Raw genomic sequence first — 16,465 nt, forward strand, 5'->3', positions numbered from 1 at the left:
CTGAGGAAGATCATCGCAGAATGGCTTACCCCAATTGGACTCTCCTGTGGATTTGTGGCATCGGACAACGCCAGCAATATTGTGTGTGCATTAAATATGGGCAAATTCCAGCACGTCCCATGTTTTGCACATACCTTGAATTTGGTGGTGCAGAATTTTTTAAAAAACGACAGGGGCGTGCAAGAGATGCTGTTGGTGGCCAGAAGAATTGCGGGACACTTTCGGCGTACAGGCACCACGTACAGAAGACTGGAGCACCACCAAAAACTACTGAACCTGCCCTGCCATCATCTGAAGCAAGAAGTGGTAACGAGGTGGAATTCAACCCTCTATATGCTTCAGAGGTTGGAGGAGCAGCAAAAGGCCATTCAAGCCTATACAATTGAGCACGATATAGGAGGTGGAATGCACCTGTCTCAAGTGCAGTGGAGAATGATTTCAACGTTGTGCAAGGTTCTGATGCCCTTTGAACTTGCCACACGTGAAGTCAGTTCAGACACTGCCAGCCTGAGTCAGGTCATTCCCCTCATCAGGCTTTTGCAGAAGAAGCTGGAGACATTGAAGGAGGAGCTAACACGGAGCGATTCCGCTAGGCATGTGGGACTTGTGGATGGAGCCCTTAATTCGCTTAACAAGGATTCACGGGTGGTCAATCTGTTGAAATCAGAGCACTACATTTTGGCCACCGTGCTCGATCCTAGATTTAAAACCTACCTTGGATCTCTCTTTCCGGCAGACACAAGTCTGCTGGGGTTGAAAGACCTGCTGGTGAGAAAATTGTCAAGTCAAGCGGAACGCGACCTGTCAACATCTCCTCCTTCACATTCTCCCGCAACTGGGGGTGCGAGGAAAAGGCTCAGAATTCCGAGCCCACCCGCTGGCGGTGATGCAGGGCAGTCTGGAGCGACTGCTGATGCTGACATCTGGTCCGGACTGAAGGACCTGACAACGATTACGGACATGTCGTCTACTGTCACTGCATATGATTCTCTCAACATTGAAAGAATGGTGGAGGATTATATGAGTGACCGCATCCAAGTAGGCACGTCACACAGTCCGTACGTATACTGGCAGGAAAAAGAGGCAATTTGGAGGCCCTTGCACAAACTGGCTTTATTCTACCTAAGTTGCCCTCCCACAAGTGTGTACTCCGAAAGAGTGTTTAGTGCCGCCGCTCACCTTGTCAGCAATCGGCGTACGAGGTTACATCCAGAAAATGTGGAGAAGATGATGTTCATTAAAATGAATTATAATCAATTCCTCCGCGGAGACATTGACCAGCAGCAATTGCCTCCACAAAGTACACAGGGAGCTGAGATGGTGGATTCCAGTGGGGACGAATTGATAATCTGTGAGGAGGGGGATGTACACGGTGATATATTGGAGGCAGGGCCGGCGCCACCACTAGGCAGCTTTAGGCAGCTGCCTATGAGCGCCGGCCACTGGAGGGCGGAGCCGCATCATGCTGCCGATGAAAGATTGCTTCCCTTCCTTCATTCTCTTCCTTAAGAGACTATGAAGCAGGGATGCTGCTGTTATCAACCACCACGGCACTGATGTCTGTGTTACATTGGTTGGTAAGTGTAACCCATCAGGTGATGAGCAGGGCAGACATTGTTATGTTAAATCAGTAGTAACACTGTCAGTGTCTGCGTGCTGACTGCTCCTCTGTCTGAAATTCAACCCTCCCTCCCCCGCACGCGATGGAACACGGTAATTTCCTGCCCCGTACTACGACTGCACCCTCATTAATTCAGACGCCCTCATTGCATTCTGCATATTAGCTGTGCCCCTCCCGCATGTTACCCGCCCCCCTTCTAGCGATTGCCAGCCGCATGTTACTCACCCTCCCTCCAGCGCTTGTCTCCCGCATGTTACCCGCCCCCCTTCCAGCCAGGGACGGATTAAAAATGGGGCGGGTGGAGCTGCAGCTCCAGGCCCCCAGTAAAAAAAGGCCCACAGCAGGAGAGTCACCAGTAAGACTGGCCAGGCAGAGAATGGGGTAAATCCTTTGGGGCTGTACTGCCTAAGATGTAGGGCCAGTTACCAGCGGGTGCTGTCACTGCTCCTGTGCCGTTGTAGACATGCTTGCTCTCAAAAGCATGCACCGGCCATCCATGAGAACTGACAGGCAGAAGGAGCAGGGCGGGAGGTGCCTGAAGCTAGAGGTCGCCTGATATTATGTATGTACAGGAGGCAGTGTGGGCGATGCAGGGGTTAATGGGATGCACTGGGTTAATCTGCTGCTGCACGACCACGGTGCATGGGACAGTGGAGACTGGGACATGGAGATTCTCTGCTCCACAATACAGGTCTGAGTGCATGTCCATAAAGAAACGTGAGACAGACAGCTGATGCAGTGTGCACACTGGGACGACTCCTGTAGAGCTCCTCCCTGCTACTACAGTACCTGGGAGTTAGAAGATTACTCTGCCTGCCTTTGGAAGCACTGCCTATAGAGAGCACTTCATTCTCTGTATATGGAAGCATTGTAAGTAACCTGTCCTGGACAAAGTAACACACATGATTGTCTCAGTAGCACATGGGAGGGAGGACACAGTCTGCACTATCACTCACTAGCAGGAATACCCCCATATCTTCACAATCAGACCCACTACTCCCATTCTGTCACCATGAGGTATGCTGTCAGCCCCAGCAGGACAGAACCAGGTAACTGGAGCCTTCTCCCTGCAGTTTTATCCCCAATCATGATGGCACTCTAGTTCAAAACATCATTCATGCACTTTTTCACTCTCCCTACCCCCCAAACAGCTGCTGACATAAGTGTGTGTCCTCCATACTAACCACTACCACTCTGCACTACCCCATGACCCAGTACTACCACACTGAACTACCTCCTGTCACCCCATGACCCACTACTACAACTCTGCACTACCCCCCTGTCCCCTCCATGCGCACCACTACCTCTGTACACTACACCTGACCCCCCCTTGCTAATCACTACCACTCTGCACTACCCCCGTTACTCCATGCCCGCCACTACCTCTGTACACTACACCTGACCCCTCATGCCTTATCACTACCACTCTACACTACCCCCTGTACCCTTCATGCCCATTACTACTTTTCTTCAATACCCCTTTGACCCAACCATACCTAAAACTACTTTTTTTGTATTCACATTAATAATGTCTCCTTAACCAGCATTACTTTACTGCACTACACCACAAGCCCTACATAATTGCCCCCTCCACACCCAGCACTATAACACTGATCACTCCATATTAAGCAGTTCACCTTCTTCTTCCTCTTCTCCAGATAAAGCTAGGTTGAAGTGAGCGTGCAGGGGTTTGCCTGCTGTTTACTCATAAACAAATCATAATTCAATTTATCTGCCCTGAAAGGCAGTTATGTTCAAGCTACAATTTTCTATAACCTGATTTAGTGTATTGATTGCGGTAGCTTATTGTAGCCTATGGGCTACAGTTTGCATAAAAAAGTTCAGTCTGGGTTCCTCGGTACCCTGTGCCGGAAATGGCTTCAGTGCATTGCGGTCACTTGTGACCGTACATGTTGCAAGAACCCCAGCAGTAGGCAGAGCACATCGCAGGGACAGGCTCCTTTCGGAGCCCCTGTCCCTGCGGGTGCCGGGTGATACATCCACCCGAAGGGATCACATATTGCAATGCGATCCTGGGTGGTAAGATCCCGCACAGATCGCATTCAATATGTAATCCATGATAAATGGGGCCCTTAGTGATGTAGTGTGGCGAGGTAGTGATATAATGCAGGGATGTATCAGTGATGTAGTGTGAGGAGGTAGTGCAGCAGTATGAGGCCAGGGATGCCCGAGTTTCTCCAAGGTTCATGCGCTTGTGTCTACCCTAGAAAGCAGACATTTCCCTCTGGTAGGGGTCCAATTATCTGCATTGTCATTTGGATATACTTGACTGTTTTATGCTTTTTTGTCTGCTTTTACTGGTAGACAAATTACTTTGGTAAGCATCCTTTTTGCTGTTTGTATGTTTTTAATAAATGTCATGTTTGGTTTTACACTATGGAGAGTCTTCTTTTGAATTACATGTGATCCGGTGTGACTACCGACTAAAGAACTAATAAAAATGGTGACCCGGTCCCTTAAAACGGCTTGTTTCCGTTCACATTGGCTACAATTGTCTACATAAAGGGGGTGATTCCGAGTTGTTCGCTCGCTAGCTGCTTTTAGCAGCATTGCACACGCTAAGCCGCCGCCTACTGGGAGTGTATCTTAGCTTAGCAGAATTGCTAACGAAAGCTTCGCTAATTTTCTCGTAACGATTACCCCGCAGTTTCTGAGTAGCTCCAGACTTACTCTTCCATTGCGACCAGCTCAGTCCTTTTCGTTCCTGGTTTGACGTCACAAACACGCCCAGCGTTCGCTCCAGCCACTCCCCCGTTTCTGCAGACACTCCTGCGTTTTCAACTAGCACGCCTGCGTTTTTCCGCACACTCCCATAAAACGGCCAGTTTCCGCCCAGAAACACCCACTTCCTGTCAATCACACTACGATCAGCAGAGCGATGGAAAAGCTTTGTTATGCCGTGAGTAAAATACCTAAGTTTTGTGTTAAATAACTTGGCGCAGGCGCGCTGCGTACCATGCGCATGCGCATTTTCGGGCTATTCGCTCCGTTGCGAAAATCTGCAACGAGCGAACAATTCTGAATGACCCCCAAAGTGTACACCATAGGTTCTGATACGATTATACACTGCAGTATGTGTTTCTACTTGTGAATTTGGTTACCAGTATTACATTAATGGCCTAATTCAGACCTGATCGCAGCAGCAGAATTTTTCTCTAATGGGCAAAGCCATGTGCAGTGCAGGTGGGGCAGGTGTAACACATGCAGAGAGAGTTAGATTTGGGCGAGTTATAATGTTTCTGTGCAGGGTAAATACTGACTGCTTAATTTTTACACTGCAATTTAGATTGCAGTATGAACACACCCCACTCAAATTAACTCTCTTTGCACGTTACATCTGCCCCACCTGCAGTGCACATGGTTTTGCCCAATAGAGAACAATTTTGCCGCTGCCATCCGGTCTGAGTTAGGCCCTATGTCTGTGTATTTGTTTTGTACCTTTGTATTGATTAACAACTGATACAGAGTGAACTCCAATGAGGAATCTTCTATGATGTTTAAGGAATCTGTATTCTAAGTACTTGTGTGTGGGCTTTTTGTGTGGTGGATCTGTCTACAAAAACCCAATTTCTTGAGTGTGGGTGACACTCTTTCCACTGTGACGATTAGCAGCCTCTTTGCGCACCCATGGTATTCACCCTTTGTTGTTGCCTCCTGCATGTATTTGTGATCCATTGCTACATCCAAGGATCACACATGACACCATCGGCCAGCTGCGTCATCCAGGAGGTCACGCAAGCCAGCCACCGCATCTCCTACGAAGAGGCCAGGAAATTGCCGTTGGTAGACAGAGACTCCCGGGAGTTGTTCTGCACATGCACAGAGTGATGGGGCGGCCGCAGGGCATGCTGGGAGGGATCTTGGCAGCCAGCTGTTGGTACATTCGGAAAATGTGGTAGTTGGTGGTTTACTGCATTTTCTGTTTAGTACATCCCACCCATGGTGTGCAAAAATAGTGCAGTGATATAGTGCTCCACCACATCCCTCCCTGCTTGCCCAGGAGAACATCTGTGAGGCGGCACACAATAGGCCCTTGTTAAATGTCAGCTCCATGCCCATGTGGACCTTAATCTGGCACTGCTTCCAGCGATTGCCTGCCGCAGGTTACTTGCCCGCCCTCCCTCCCGCGCTTGTTTCCCACATGTTACCCGCCCCCCTCCCTTGATTGCCTGCCGCATGTAACCCGCCCCCATCCCGCGTTTGCCTGCCGCTTGTTACTCCCCCCCCTCCCGCAATTGCCTTCGGCATATTACACCCCCTTCCCCCACGATTGCATCTCTCATGTTACCCTCCCCCCTCCCGAGATTGCTTTCATCATGTTACACAGGGCTGCAATGTTCAAGTGTTCTGTGGAGAAATGTCCAGGTCAAAGAATGTTTTGAGAAGATGTCAGTGTGAAAGTTTCAGGAGATGGTAAGAGATTTTACTCTAGCCTGCAGGCTGTTAGTAAGTGGTGTCTGTGCATTTGTGTCAGTAAGTGGTGCGTGTGTGTCAGTAAGTGGTGTCTGTGTAGTATGTGCATTTGTGTCAGTAAGTGGTGCGTGTGTCAGTAAGTGGTGTCTGCATTCTTGCCAGTAAGTGGTGTGTGTGTGTGTGTGTGTGTGTGTGTGTGTGTGTGTGTGTGTGTGTGTGTGTGTGTCAGTAAGTGGTGTCTGCATTTGTGTCAGAAAGTGATGTCTGTGTAGTATGTGCATTTGTGTCAGTAAGTGGTGCATGTGTGTGTGTCAGTGAGTGGTGTCTGCATTCTTGCCAGTAAGTGGTGTCTATGTAGGGTGTGTGTGTGTGTGTCAGTAAGTGGTGTCTATGTAGGGTGTGTGTGTGTGTCCGTCAGTAAGTGGTGTCTGTGTTTGTGACAGTAAGTGGTGTCTGTGTAGTTTGTGTGTCAGTAAGTGGTGTCTGTGCGTTCGTGTCAGAAAGTGGTGTCTGTGTAGTATGTACATTTGTGTCAGTAAGTGGTGTCTGTGCATTTGTGTCAGTAAGTGGTCTCTGTGTAGTATGTGCATTTGTGTCAGAAAGTGGTGTCTGTGTAGTATGTGCATTTGTGTCAGTAAGTGGTGTCTGTGCATTTGTGTCAGTAAGTGGTGCGTGTGTCAGTAAGTGGTGTGTGTGTGCGCGTGTGTGTGTCAGTAAGTGGTGCGTGTGTGTCAGTAAGTAGTGTGTGAGTAAGTAGTGTGTATGTTTGTGTCAGTAAGCTTTTGTGTCGGTAAGTGGTGTCAGTAAGTTGTATCTTTGTCAGCAAAGGGTGTCTATGTACATGCCAGTAAGTGGTGTCAGTAAGGGGTATACTGTATATCAGTAAGTAGTGTGTGTATCAGTAAAGGGTATATGTCAGTAAGTATCTGTGTCAGTAAATTTTTGTGTCAGTAAGGTATGTCTGGGTATGTATGTGCCAATAACTGGTGTCTATGTCAGGGGTATTTGTCAGTAAGGGTCATATGTGTCAGTAAGAGGTATCTGCCAGTAACTAGTGTCTATGTCAGTTAGGGGGTGTCTGTCAGTAAGTATGTATGTGCCAACAAGTGATGTCTGTGTCAGTAAGTGCTGGTAGTGTATCTGTGTCAGTAAGTGTGTATGTATCAGCGGAATCTGTAAGCGTGTATTTTTTATTTTTTTTACATATTTTTATTAGGGGACGGGCTCTTTTTGACAGCTGTGGAACTTCTAAGAAGCCACTTCCACACTTTGACCTGAGGGGCGGGTGGGTGTGGGTAGTGTGGGGGGGGGGGGGGGGGGGGGGGGGAGGCAGAAGTTTTGCCTAGGGTGCCGAGAAGCCTTGCACCGGCCCTGATTGGAGGATGATGATGAGGTGGACATCTTGCCTCTGTAGAGCCAGTTTGTGCAAGGAGAGATTAATTGCTTCTTTTTTGGGGGGGGTCCAAACCAACCCGTCATATCAGTCACAGTCGTGTGGCAGACCCTGTCACTGAAATGATGGGTTGGTTAAAGTGTGCATGTCCTGTTTATACAACATAAGGGTGGGTGGGAGGGCCCAAGGACAATTCCATCTTGCACCTCTTTTTTCTTTTATTTTTCTTTGCGTCATGTGCTGTTTGGGGAGGGTTTTTTGGAAGGGCCATCCTGCGTGACACTGCAGTGCCACTCCTAGATGGGCCCGGTGTTTGTGTCGGCCACTAGGGTCGCTTATCTTACTCACACAGTCAGCTACCTCATTGCGCCTCTTTTTTTCTTTGCGTCATGTGCTGTTTGGGGAGGGTTTTTTGGAAGGGCCATCCTGCGTGACACTGCAGTGCCACTCCTAGATGGGCCCGGTGTTTGTGTCGGCCACTAGGGTCGCTTATCTTACTCACACAGTCAGCTACCTCATTGCGCCTCTTTTTTTCTTTGCGTCATGTGCTGTTTGGGGAGGGTTTTTTGGAAGGGCCATCCTGCGTGACACTGCAGTGCCACTCCTAGATGGGCCCGGTGTTTGTGTCGGCCACTAGGGTCGCTTATCTTACTCACACAGTCAGCTACCTCATTGCGCCTCTTTTTTTCTTTGCGTCATGTGCTGTTTGGGGAGGGTTTTTTGGAAGGGCCATCCTGCGTGACACTGCAGTGCCACTCCTAGATGGGCCCGGTGTTTGTGTCGGCCACTAGGGTCGCTTATCTTACTCACACAGTCAGCTACCTCATTGCGCCTCTTTTTTTCTTTGCGTCATGTGCTGTTTGGGGAGGGTTTTTTGGAAGGGCCATCCTGCGTGACACTGCAGTGCCACTCCTAGATGGGCCCGGTGTTTGTGTCGGCCACTAGGGTCGCTTATCTTACTCACACAGTCAGCTACCTCATTGCGCCTCTTTTTTTCTTTGCGTCATGTGCTGTTTGGGGAGGGTTTTTTGGAAGGGCCATCCTGCGTGACACTGCAGTGCCACTCCTAGATGGGCCCGGTGTTTGTGTCGGCCACTAGGGTCGCTTATCTTACTCACACAGTCAGCTACCTCATTGCGCCTCTTTTTTTCTTTGCGTCATGTGCTGTTTGGGGAGGGTTTTTTGGAAGGGACATCCTGCGTGACACTGCAGTGCCACTCCTAGATGGGCCCGGTGTTTGTGTCGGCCACTAGGGTCGCTTATCTTACTCACACAGTCAGCTACCTCATTGCGCCTCTTTTTTTCTTTGCGTCATGTGCTGTTTGGGGAGGGTTTTTTGGCAGGGACATCCTGCGTGACACTGCAGTGCCACTCCTAGATGGGCCCGGTGTTTGTGTCGGCCACTAGGGTCGCTTATCTTACTCACACAGCGACCTCGGTGCAAATTTTAGGACTAAAAATAATATTGTGAGGTGTGAGGTATTCAGAATAGACTGAAAATGAGTGTAAATTATGGTTTTTGAGGTTAATAATACTTTGGGATCAAAATGACCCCCAAATTCTATGATTTAAGCTGTTTTTTAGGGTTTTTTGAAAAAAACACCCGAATCCAAAACACACCCGAATCCGACAAAAAAAATTCGGTGAGGTTTTGCCAAAACGCGGTCGAACCCAAAACACGGCCGCGGAACCGAACCCAAAACCAAAACACAAAACCCGAAAAATTTCCGGCGCTCATCTCTAACTACTATATATACTGCGCACAACTGAAATGCACCACAGGTATGGATGGATAGTAGACTTGACGACACAGAGGTAGGTAGAGCAGTGGCCTACTGTACCGTACTGCTATATATTATATACTGGTGGTCAGCAAACTGTGCAAAACTGAAATGCACCACAGGTATGGATGGATAGTATACTTGACGACACAGAGGTAGGTACAGCAGTGGCCTACTGTACCGTACTGCTATATATTATATACTGGTGGTCAGCAAACTGTGCAAAAATGAAATGCACCACAGGTATGGATGGATAGTATACTTGACGACACAGAGGTAGGTACAGCAGTGGCCTACTGTACCATAATGCTATATATTATATACTGGTGGTCAGCAAACTGTGCAAAACTGAAATGCACCACAGGTATGGATGGATAGTATACTTGACAACACAGAGGTAGGTACAGCAGTGGCCTACTGTACCGTACTGCTTTATATTATATACTGGTGGTCAGCAAACTGTGCAAAAATGAAATGCACCACAGGTATGGATGGATAGTATACTTGACGACACAGAGGTAGGTACAGCAGTGGCCTACTGTACCGTACTGCTATATATTATATACTGGTGGTCAGCAAACTGTGCAAAAATGAAATGCACCACAGGTATAGATGGATAGTATACTTGACGACACAGAGGTAGGTACAGCAGTGGCCTACTGTACCGTAATGCTATATATTATATACTGGTGGTCAGCAAACTGTACAAAACTGAAATGCACCACAGGTATGGATGGATAGTATACTTGACGACACAGAGGTAGATACAGCAGTGGCCTACTGTACCGTAATGCTATATATTATATACTGGTGGTCAGCAAACTGTGCAAAACTGAAATGCACCACAGGTATGGATGGATAGTATACTTGACGACACAGAGGTAGGTACAGCAGTGGCCTTCTGTACCGTACTCCTATATATTATAAACTGGTAGTCAGCAAAATTATGCACTGTACTCCTACTATATACTGTCTACAATGCAGCATAGATATGGAGTGTTTTTCAGGCAGACAACGTATACTGGTGGTCACTGGTCAGCAAAACTCTGCACTGTACTCCTCCTATATAATACAGCTGCTCCCCAGTCCTCCCCACAATTAAGCAATAAAGCACAATCAATTCCCCACAATTAAGCAGTGTGAGCACAAATATATGCAGCACACTGAGCACAGATATGGAGCGTTTTTTTCAGGCAGAGAACGGATAAAACTGGTGGTCACTGATCAGCAAAACTCTGCACTGTACTCCTCCTATATTATACAGCTGCTCCCCAGTCCTCCCCACAATTAAGCAATAAAGCACAATCAATCAAGTTCAACAATAAACGGAGAGGACGCCAGCCACGTCCTCTCCCTAACATTACCAATGCACGAGTGAAAATGGCGGCGACGCGCGGCTGCTTATATAGAATCCGAATCTCGCAAGAATCCAACAGCGGGATGATGACGTTCGGGCGCGCTCGGGTTAAATGGGTGAAGTTCGGGTGGGTTCGGTTTCCGAGGAACCGAACCCGCTCATCACTACTGGCAATACCTGTTATTTGCTGATGCGCGTGCGCATTACGATACATACACATGCGCAGTCTATCGACAATCGCCCGCTGTGCAAAAACTCACAGCAGCGATCAGGTCTGAATTGGGCCTAAGTTTAGAAACATTGGACATCTGTAGGCTTACCATATTATCCCTTTAACCCGGGACACTCATGACTGTCCCATTTTATAGGCATGGACATCTGCCTCTTTTGGATCCTTTCCTTGTTGATTTGAATATTGCTTCTTTTTCTATTTCACATCTGTGGATATTATTATGAGGGTGGTTCAATAAGTAAGGTAAGAAGACCTCTCCCGTGCGTAATGTTCTCTATTTCATTCTAATTTCCCACCAGGACAGAGCAAGTAGACCGCTGCTTCCCCTCACAGCAATTAGTCTGCGCCTGTAACATGCTTAAAAATTCCAGAATCTGGAATTTAAATGGAAAGCACCTAAGACAAGTTCAAAATACATCCATCAGCAGCATAGATTGTCACCTCCATGCTGAGGCATGGACTTTATGGTCTGACTCTGCCCGTTTCTGGGTAACTATCTCATCCAGATCTGCAGAGAGAACTTAACAGTTCAAAAAACAAAACAAAAATAAACCCACTCAATAAACCTGGTATCTCCCAGCAGCCATGGTACAGAAAGCGAGTACCTTAAGCTCCTAAGATGGCTGCTGAATATGGCGGGCTTCTGCACACAGTGTGATAGCCTGCCAGTGAGCATGTGTATGAACAGATAGCAAACACTTCCCATCGAGACCCATGTCTACGATGTCAGCCATCCCTAGGGAAGACCCCCTCCGCCCAACTATGATTCTAGGGAGGATCCACCATACCCCAATGTGTCACACAGTGTTCCCCAATTGAAAACATGAGAAATAGAAACAATAGGTGTAGAGTGAGCATAGCCAGATTAAGGGGGGTGGTGCAGGGGGGCCAGAGTACACTGACATCACTAGTTCTCCTGCGTGTGTGTGTGTGTGTGTGTGTGTGTGTGTGTGTGTATGTATATATATATATATATATATACAGATGGAGCCTCCCCTATCTTTGCTGGCTGAGACGTGCACTTCCGGCATGACTAGGCGATCCGTCCACCTAGTCACGCCGGGAGTGCACAAAGCCACTTCCCATTGTAAACATCTCTGGGCGTGCGCCCGCCTGGTCGGAGACGCTCTCCATTCAAGTGAATGGGGAGCGTCTACATCCGGGCGCGCAAGTCTAATCATGGCTCCGTCTGTGACTAGGCGCGCCCGCCTGGGCAAACCTAGTCACTGTGAGCGCCTCCGTCTGGACGGGCGGGCACGCCTGGACGGAGGCGCTCCCCATTGACTTGAATGGAGAGCGTCTCCATCTGGGCGGGCGGGCGCGCGCCCGGACAGAGACGCTTACAATGGGAAGTGGCTCTGTGCCCTCCCGGTGTGACTAGGTGGCCGGATCACCTAGTCACGCCGGGAGTTAACGTGTGCGCCTCAGCCAGCAAAGATAAGGTAGGCTCCATCTGTAGTTACATTTTCCTTTATTATAAATCACACATCTTTAGCAGTCATACCCAGGACCTACAGTCATATCCTCCTTTATTTAAAGCACCTTCTTTATTTTAATCTTTTTCATTTAAGTTACCCAGGATTCAAACCCATGACATTTTATATTGCAGTCACACATCTTATTCGTAGAGTTATTTGCTCCTGTATGGGAAATATAAGAGTATTTTGAAATGTGTGCCTTAAATGTGACTGAAGGTACTTAGGGACGTGAGGGGCGGATTGTAGTGGGGAAGTGATACCAGGGATTAAAGAGGAGAAAGTTGCAAGTGAGATTGATTAAAACAGAAAATTGACAGGTACTGCAGAGCAGCGCCCTTTGCCCTGCGGTGCCCTGTTCGGTGGCACATGTCTCACCATCCTAGTTACGGTGAAGCCAGGGGGATGCGGTCAATATCCCGCTGGACGGGATCCCGGCGGTCGAAATACCGACGCCGGGATCCCGACCGCCGCAATCCCAACATATTCTCCCTCCGTGGGTGTCCACGACACCCATAGAGGGAGAATAAAATAGTGTGCCGAGCGTGGCGAGCGAAGCGAGCCCGCAAGGGGCTGCGCTCCGCTCGCCACCCCTGTCGGGATTCTGTGGTCGTTATTTCGACCACCGGGATCCCGTCCAGCGGGATTTAGTACTGATCCCAAGCCAGGTTGCACTGTTTATGAAACCATATACAAATCTTGGTCTTCCCAGTGGTGCCGAGATGGGGGGGAGAGGTTACTAATTTCTGGGGCCCAGGTCTGATGGAGGGGCCCAGGACCACTCTACCACTTACCTGGCAGCTACAGCTCTTCTTCTCAGCCCAACACACGCTGTTGTGTGCTGGGCTGCACTGTGGACAGGGAGGCACTTAAATACTATATTTTTCTGTATTTTTTTCTAAGGGTGCATGGCCAAGCCTCCTGTGTTTACGCCAAGCCCCCTGAAAAGTACCTGGGTCCAGCCAGGCTCTCTACTGCCCTGGATCTACCTACTGTAATATATCTTTCCATAAATGTATATAAGGTGCGTATATCCCTGGGATTTACTAGTAACTTTACTATCTCCTCTGGATTTCTTGCTGACTGCAGAAATATACTGTATGTCCCCTCTTGACATTGGAATATGGAGAGGAGGCAGGAGTGAAACGCAAGGGTCAAGACGGAAAGAGAAATGTGTAATTCAAAACTTATTTAATTAAATCAGATAGAAGTATATCTTGGTACATATTAGAGAAATAGAAAAAAAAGAATATTGTGAAAAAGATTTGGGGATGTCAAGCCCATGAAATAGAATAAAAAAAGACAATCTTGTTCTTTGAGATGGTCTTTTGAAATATAAATGAGTTATGTGAAATATCTACTTTTTTTTCAGCAGAACAAATAATGCTGACATTGTTTTACAGCCAGTTTTGCTGATTACATTACAGGCAGATATATTTATTATTAAGCATTTTATTCAGTTTCCTCTAAATGTTAGCATTCCAAGTAGTGATGAGCGGGTTCGGTTCCTCGGAATCCGAACCCCCCGAACTTCACCCTTTTTACACGGGTCCGAGGCAGAATCGGATCCTCCCGCCTTGCTCGGTTAACCCGAGCGCGCCTGAACGTCATCATCCCGCTGTCGGATTCTCGCGAGATTCGGATTCTATATAAGGAGCCGCGCGTCGCCGCCATTTTTCACTCGTGCATTGGAAATGATAGTCCTCTCACCTTGTTTCAGGGGGCTGCAGAGCAAATATCTTTATTCTGGGGACCAGCAGTATTAAAGGAGGAGTACAGTGCAGAGTTTTGCTGACCAGTGACCACCAGTATTATACGTTGTCTGCCTGAAAAACGCTCCATATCTGTGCTCACTGTGCTGCATATATCTGTGCTCACACTGCTTTATCGTGGGGACTGGGGACCAGCAGTATTATATAGGAGGAGTACAGTGCAGAGTTTTGCTGACCAGTGACCACCAGTATTATACGTTCTCTGCCTGAAAAACACTCCATATCTGTGCTCAGTGTGCTGCATATATCTGTGCTCACACTGCTTTATTGTGGGGACTGGGGACCAGCAGTATTATATAGGAGGAGTACAGTGCAGAGTTTTGCTGACCAGTGACCACCAGTATTATACGTTCTCTGCCTGCAAAACGCTCCATATCTGTGCTCAGTGTGCTGCATATATCTGTGCTCACACTGCTTTATTGTGGGGACTGGGGACCAGCAGTATTATATAGGAGGAGTACAGTGCAGAGTTTTGCTGACCAGTGACCACCAGTATTATACGTTCTCTGCCTGAAAAACGCTCCATATCTGTGCTCAGTGTGCTGCATATATCTGTGCTCACACTGCTTTATTGTGGGGACTGGGGACCAGCAGTATTATATAGGAGGAGTACAGTGCAGAGTTTTGCTGACCAGTGACCACCAGTATTATACGTTGTCTGCCTGAAAAACGCTCCATATCTGTGCTCAGTGTGCTGCATATATCTGTGCTCACACTGCTTTATTGTGGGGACTGGGGACCAGCAGTATTATATAGGAGGAGTACAGTGCAGAGTTTTGCTGACCAGTGACCACCAGTATTATACGTTCTCTGCCTGCAAAACGCTCCATATCTGTGCTCAGTGTGCTGCATATATCTGTGCTCACACTGCTTTATTGTGGGGACTGGGGACCAGCAGTATTATATAGGAGGAGTACAGTGCAGAGTTTTGCTGACCAGTGACCACCAGTATTATACGTTCTCTGCCTGAAAAACGCTCCATATCTGTGCTCAGTGTGCTGCATATATCTGTGCTCACACTGCTTTATTGTGGGGACTGGGGACCAGCAGTATTATATAGGAGGAGTACAGTGCAGAGTTTTGCTGACCAGTGACCACCAGTATTATACGTTGTCTGCCTGAAAAACGCTCCATATCTGTGCTCAGTGTGCTGCATATATCTGTGCTCACACTGCTTTATTGTGGGGACTGGGGACCAGCAGTATTATATAGGAGTACAGTGCAGAGTTTTGCTGACCAGTGACCACCAGTATTATACGTTCTCTGCCTGAAAAACGCTCCATATCTGTGCTCAGTGTGCTGCATATATCTGTGCTCACACTGCTTTATTGTGGGGACTGGGGACCAGCAGTATTATATAGGAGGAGTACAGTGCAGAGTTTTGCTGACCAGTGACCACCAGTATTATACGTTCTCTGCCTGAAAAACGCTCCATATCTGTGCTCAGTGTGCTGCATATATCTGTGCTCACACTGCTTTATTGTGAGGACTGTGGACCAGCGGTATTATATAGGAGGAGTACATTGCAGAGTTTTGCTGACCAGTGACCACCAGTATTATACGTTCTCTGCCTGAAAAACGCTCCATATCTGTGCTCAGTGTGCTGCATATATCTGTGCTCACACTGCTTTATTGTGGGGACTGGGGACCAGCAGTATTATATAGAAGGAGTACAGTGCAGAGTTTTGCTGACCAGTGACCACCAGTATTATACGTTCTCTGCCTGAAAAACGCTCCATATCTGTGCTCAGTGTGCTGCATACAGTATATCTGTGCTCACACTGCTTTATTGTGGGGACTGGGGACCAGCAGTATTATATAGGAGGAGTACAGTGCAGAGTTTTGCTGACCAGTGACCACCAGTATTATACGTTGTCTGCCTGAAAAACGCTCCATATCTGTGCTCAGTGTGCTGCATATATCTGTGCTCACACTGCTTTATTGTGGGGACTGGGGACCAGCAGTATTATATAGGAGGAGTACAGTGCAGAGTTTTGCTGACCAGTGACCACCAGTATTATACGTTCTCTGCCTGAAAAACGCTCCATATCTGTGCTCAGTGTGCTGCATATATCTGTGCTCACACTGCTTTATTGTGGGGACTGGGGACCAGCAGTATTATATAGGAGGAGTACAGTGCAGAGTTTTGCTGACCAGTGACCACCAGTATTATACGTTGTCTGCCTGAAAAACGCTCCATATCTGTGCTCAGTGTGCTGCATATATCTGTGCTCACACTGCTTTATTGTGGGGACTAGGGACCAGCAGTATTATATAGGAGGAGTACAGTGCAGAGTTTTGCTGACAAGTGACCACCAGTATTATACGTTCTCTGCCTGAAAAACGCTCCATATCTGTGCTCAGTGTGCTGCATATATCTGTGCTCACACTGCTTTATTG

General features: G+C 47.9%; 1 long non-coding RNA gene across 1 annotated transcript in view; it reads left to right on the plus strand.

Moving 5' to 3' along the window:
- Positions 1 to 1,456: 1,456 nt before the first annotated feature.
- Positions 1,457 to 16,465, plus strand: part of LOC134956989 (uncharacterized) — a 38,264-nt gene continuing 23,255 nt past the window's right edge. The window contains exon 1 of the long non-coding RNA XR_010186362.1: positions 1,457 to 1,577. This is a non-coding gene — a long non-coding RNA (uncharacterized LOC134956989). The remainder of the gene's footprint in view (positions 1,578 to 16,465) is intronic.

The sequence above is a fragment of the Pseudophryne corroboree genome, chromosome 9 (genome assembly GCF_028390025.1).
Source record: "Pseudophryne corroboree isolate aPseCor3 chromosome 9, aPseCor3.hap2, whole genome shotgun sequence".
Taxonomy (NCBI): domain Eukaryota; kingdom Metazoa; phylum Chordata; class Amphibia; order Anura; family Myobatrachidae; genus Pseudophryne; species Pseudophryne corroboree.